The following is a 5,893-nucleotide window of genomic DNA, read 5'->3' as shown; positions in this document are numbered from 1 at the left end:
CCAGATCTTGAGAACAGCATCAAATCAAATGCATAACACAAAAGAGGCCATTCCTTAATAGATGCTAGCTCCCCTTCCACACACGATCCACCCTCTTTCCCTGGCAAAACAAAGTATTTGTTCTACTGTTTAAACCGCTTACGTTTCTTTTAGTCCATTAATCACAATGAATATACATTCACTGTAAAAATATAAACCCATTTTAACATAACTTCACTTTAAATAAACACACTTACATGTTGTTGGTTCAAATTTACTGTCATCTTTATATTAAAATAATAGGAATTTTAAAAAAAACCCTCACAGTCTTAACCTCAAATCAATATTTTATTTGTTCATCTTATATTTAGATCCTTATCCAGGTGCAGATTCTGTTTGCTATGTTTATGGCAATATGCTCTGTAGAATTTTACATTTCACCTCTTCTGTTGACCAAGTCATGCCTGTTTTTCTAGTTAGTTTCTGTCCCCCCTGTTTCTGACTTACGTCTTCTCCGTCCCATCCTTCCCCTTAGGAAACCAGTGACAAAGGTTTGGTGTGAATCTTTCCACCCTTTTCTCCTGTTTAATCAGTTATATTTGGGGAGGAGGAAAGGAAGGTTTTGTCGTCCTTTTGGCAAAAATGAGAATATATAATGCACAGGTCTGTTCCTCTTCCTTTTCTCATTTAACAATGCATGGGACTCTCTCCAGGCTAATAAACATAGCTCTAACTCACTCCTTCGGCTGCCTAATATCCTAGGGGCTAAAGATACCACAATTTATTCAGCTATTCCTAGCTTGAAGGGCCTGCAGTTGTTTCCAGGTCTTTGCCACCTTACCCAGTGCTGCCAGGAGCAACCCGGAGCATACATGCCAATGTCCACTGATGCTTTGTTTCTATGGGATTTTGCCCCCCAAACGGGAATTGTTTATAGCAGGTAGGTTGGAGCGTGATTTATAAATAAATAAAAGCACACAGCTTAGGGCCATACATTCAAAGAAGTTCCGTAGATGCTGATAATGATAAGGATGTTTGACTATGCGGTTACCTAGCAGCCTTTTGATGGGAAAAGATATGTTTCCCGGCAACTAGCAAGTATACATCATTGAATGAGAATTTGGTAGGAAAGTACAAAAGACAGAGCCTGGCACATAGCAACTGAGAATCTCTGTTGTGAAGCCAATTTCCTGCCGCACTCGCCAGGCCCTCTTAGACTGGCAGAGGAGCAGGGTTATTACCGGATACCGAGTCCCCGACCTTGAGCTAATCAAACTGCAAAATGCTTTCGACAAACCTCAGCTTTCAAAGATCTTACCAATTGCATTATCTTGATGCTGGTGACTTAAGTTATGAAAGGGTCTATTGAAGGCAGCGTGTGTGTGAAAAGGCATCGTGTGAGGAGTGAGAACATATGTCCTTGGCTTCGCCAACCTGTCAGCATCGTGGCACTTGGAGCAAGCCTCCAAATGCCCATATCTAAAATAAAGCTAATAATACGCCCGTCGCCTGCTTGGCAGTATTGTAGTGAGGAACAGACGGAATTATGTAAATGAAAGTGCTTTGAGGGGGCTCTACATATATTAGCATTGTTAATCTCATTCAGATTCCTGAGTAGGTAATGTACTGTGTATGGTGGCATCTTTCCTGTTCTTTGTATCGCCAGGAAAGAACATATTAGCACTTAAAAGAAGATGATTTTGTTGCAGTCATGAAGTGCCCTATGAAAACTCAAGGCCAATCAATATTAAAATAACAGACTAGATGCTGGCCCTTGAATCCTTCGGCAGATACTGTTCCATGGACTTCTGTAACAATGAAAGTATTTACAGAGCTGCCTCAGTTTTGAACGTTTCATAGATAAATGAGAATAAAGAAATAGAGGAAGATTCCCGCCCCCTTCCCTTAAGTTTCTATTTTTAACTCCTGTACAGTGTTAAATGCAACACCCTGGTGTTCTTTCCCTAGTCCTGGCTCTTGCCCGTGAAACACACACATGCCCATGAAACAGCCACCCTTGGGAGATTCCTGCCCAATAAGTGTTATTTTTACCGGGACTAAAATATTGAGAAATTGGTACCTCTATAGATAAATACTCCAAATATATGATGGACGGGAATGTCTATGGATGGAATCGCAGAAACTTCCTAACAGACGTGGGGGTCATTCATTTCAGAGGTGTGGCATACTTCGATATTCACTCTTCGGTAGGACAGAATGTTGGTATAAGGAGTTCCAGAAACCTCAGTGCCAGTTGAAGTTTGGCGGTTGGTTCCTTCCAGCTGTTCTTAAAGGTATTCTCTGCAGGGATTAAAAAGCGGTTCATAGTTATGGCTTAAGATTTTTATGTTTCGTTGTTTCTGATTTCATTTTTCTCGTTGGGAAATACAGGAAATGGGATGTGTATCCGGTAGCGAAGGGTTTATGAAGTTCTGCAGAGTTAGGTCTAAACTATCACAACGTTCAACAGCTGGTAACATCAGTGGGGAAAATGGCATCATGTGTGAAGCATGCAATTAAATTAATTAATTATCATTCCAAATGTTTGACCTTTCAACTGGTTGTGGTGGTATCAGGTGGATAGCCCCGGAGAAAGAAAGGCAGACAGATGTTCCTTGGAGTGACTTGGAGTTTCAGACTCTTTCGGGGTCTTGGGAAGTCATCATCTGGGGGTTTGCTCAATCATGCTCTTCAGTGCTTCTGTTGAAGAAAAAGGAGAAAGAGAAGAAACTTTTGAGACTGAAGCTGCCTTTACTTAAAATCCCTTTTCAGTCTAAATCCTTTTTTTAACAGGGGAGATTTCTGTTGTTGATCATTTTACATTCCTTTAAGGATTAAGTGTATTAAAATTTAAAATGTGTAACAAGAACACAGAAGTGCAGTAAATACAAATATTCTCCTCACTTTACCAAGACATGGGGAAAAACGTGATTTTTTTTTACTCTTTTCTCTTGGAGAAAATTGAATTTACAGGATAGATAAATTATAGGAGTGATTATACACATTATAGAATGGCTCTTTGATTTTTCAAAGCACATATAGATTCATGCAGACAGCTGAATTTTTAACGTACAGAAATCACAGTGCATATCGTTCAATATTCAGGAAACCGTATTTATCAAGAACTCATCTATTACTGTAAACAACATGGAGTTTAGGAAAAGTGTACTGATTTCTGCAACTTACTTGTGAAATGCACCAAAAAGTAAGATGGGTTGATGGGTGATAGAGGAATGGACAGATTGATAAATAGGCAATTAAGTAAATATAATAAAGTGTTAATGTTAAATTCTAAAAAAAAAAACCTCATCTATCGCACAAAGCAAAATAGTCCTATCTCACAAATAGAATTAAAGTTTGAATGACTTAATTTTATATGTATATAACACAATACGAGATAAGAATTAGCAATTACTAAGGGAAGGACGACTGTCAATTATCTTCTAGTCTTTTTCATAAATCAGAGAAAGAAGTATATATTTTTTTCTTGAATGATCTAGAATATGGGCAAACAGCCTAGAAAATGAGTATTATCTAAGCAGCTTGAATTCACTCTGCACTCTGTAGATCTTGACAAAGGCAACCTGAAAGATGGGATTGCATGTCGATACTGAGCTTTGGAAAATCATACATACACAATGAAAAACTCTGTCATTAAATTTTTAAAAGTTTATGACCCACATGGAAATTTTTGATTGTGCAAAACTATGTCTTTCTTACTAATACAAATACATGTACTACAATAGTTTTAGTTTCTGAAATTATATATAGGAGTATTGAAAACTAAAAAGATTAATTGTAAAAAACGTACCATACTATTGTAAAATGTTGATAATAGGGGAACCTGGGTGCAGATATATGCAAACCCTCAGTACTATCTTCTCAACTTTTCTGTAAATCTAAAGTTGTTCTTAAAAAATAAAATCTGGGGCTTCCCTGGTGGCACAGTGGTTGAGAGTCCGCCTGCCAATGCAGGGGACGTGGGTTCGTGCCCCGGTCCGGGAAGATCCCACATGCCGCGGAGCGGCTGGGCCCGTGAGCCATGGCCGCTGAGCCTGCGTGTTCGGAGCCTGTGCTCCGCAACAGGAAAAATAAAGTCTGTTAAAAAAGAAACTAACAAGAACAAAACTCATTTCTGTTTTATTCAGTTTCCTTGTTCTAGGATGTTTTCCATAATCTGTAATGTGTAAGGATTCAGAGGTAAAACAAATATTTAAATTTTCCTGTAATATTTTCCTTTTGAAAATGCCATACTACTTAACTATTTGAATCATATCCAGATTTTAGTCCAGACCCCTACTTAATATTTGGTTCATTAGTACCTAACAAGACTAGTACAATATAGATTATTCTTTCCTCTGTAAGAAAAAAACACATGGGAAATTTCTTGTTCCCTATCATCTCTACTAAGTTTAAATCGTTACAGTTTTATTTATTTTAAAAATTTAAGATTTTAGATTTAAGAGAGAGATTTAATTTATACATTGCAATTAAGTATTTTTCTAATGCTAAGAACTAGTAAATAGCAGATATTTGGAATTGTATTCTACATAGCAAACAATAACAATGCGTGCAGTCTCACAACAGCTGATGATGTGAACGTTTCTTAACTTGAACTGGCATTTTAAATATTATTTAAAAACGATTCACACTTATTACCGTTTAAGGTTTATCCTTTTAGCTCTTTTATACTTTAATATTAAAGATTTTTTTCTACCCAGTTGAAGACTGTAACAAATTTTTCCTACTTGCTGTAGTCTAAAGCAATGAATAGCACAAGGACTATAAGTGATGTGCTGGTATGTTATCTTATAAATGCTCAAGGTACAGCTTCGGACATTGAAGAATAGATAAATAAATTGACCTTGATGAAGTGTGTCTTCTTTCGTCTGTTCCCAGGAAAGTCGACTTCAGGTATTCCTACTGCTGAAATGATTAGTGTTAACAGCTTTTTCCCTCCATTTTCTTTTACAGGGTCGCTTCATCTTCCTGATATATGGGGTGTACGACGCAGAGGTAAGTCTGCTTGGAGTATCTCAAGGCTGACAGAGTGAATGAGAGAAATGACAGGTTTCTTATCTTGATAACTGAGGAACAAAGTTGGCTTTTCATATGAGTGTCCTGCTGCCCTTCATGCTTGGACTAGCTTATATGCATCCCAGCTTACCATTAAACACTGCCACCCTGAGCAAAGGGACAGCCTCATTTCTCATAGGCGTGGACTAATATTTTACAACTGCCTTAAGTTTTTGAGTTTTCAGTCTTTTAACACTGAAATATACTTGACAGTATTAGAGTTTCACAGTTTAAGTGGCAGAATACTTCTATGTAGTTGCATGGAGTTAGAAAAATACTAATATTTCTTGTCTCAAAATACTCATTACATATTGTCTTTTAAGTTTTTGAGCAGGCTCAGAGAGGCCTGTAAGGATTAGTTGATAATCTTTATGATTCCAGTTGCAAAATTTCTCAGAGAAGTCATTTATTATTTAACTATGATTAAGTTATTTGGCTAGAAATATTGTGAGACAATTGACTTGTAATTTCATCATGAAAACGTACCATGGAAAGAAATTAGTGTCATGGTGCTGGTTCTTTTATGAAAAATAATCCTGTGCTTTACATACACTCTTGGTTAGGAGAGTTGCTGGTTTAGATTTTCGCTTAACATGAAAGTGGGTGCCTTGTGTGTACATTAGGCACGGAATAAATATTCGTTTGATTTTTGTTGCTCTTTGATTTCAAGATTTTACTTTGTAAGCTTCCTTAAGAGAACAATTAGTGATTTTGCCTGCGTTTCTCAGTATTCTGTACTGGGGAGGTCAGAGTGGACCTGAGTAGCGTTCTTAGAAGGGCCTGGCAGTCGATTTTTCATAAATAACATAGAGGGCCAGGCAGCAATACAACAGGGCCA

At 37.4% G+C, this 5,893-nt stretch overlaps 1 long non-coding RNA gene across 1 annotated transcript; it reads right to left on the bottom strand.

Moving 5' to 3' along the window:
* Positions 1-308: 308 nt before the first annotated feature.
* Positions 309-4,980, bottom strand: LOC116762197. Its single transcript, XR_004352224.1, has 3 exons — positions 4,844-4,980; positions 2,530-2,679; positions 309-2,280 (listed from the first exon to the last, which is right to left on the bottom strand). It is a non-coding gene; the product is annotated as an uncharacterized LOC116762197 (long non-coding RNA).
* Positions 4,981-5,893: the final 913 nt, after the last annotated feature.

Source organism: Phocoena sinus, chromosome 1, assembly GCF_008692025.1.
Source record: "Phocoena sinus isolate mPhoSin1 chromosome 1, mPhoSin1.pri, whole genome shotgun sequence".
Classification (NCBI taxonomy): Eukaryota; Metazoa; Chordata; class Mammalia; order Artiodactyla; family Phocoenidae; genus Phocoena; species Phocoena sinus.
Note: the sequence above shows the minus strand (reverse complement) of the source record. Positions and strands in the feature narration are given on the sequence as shown.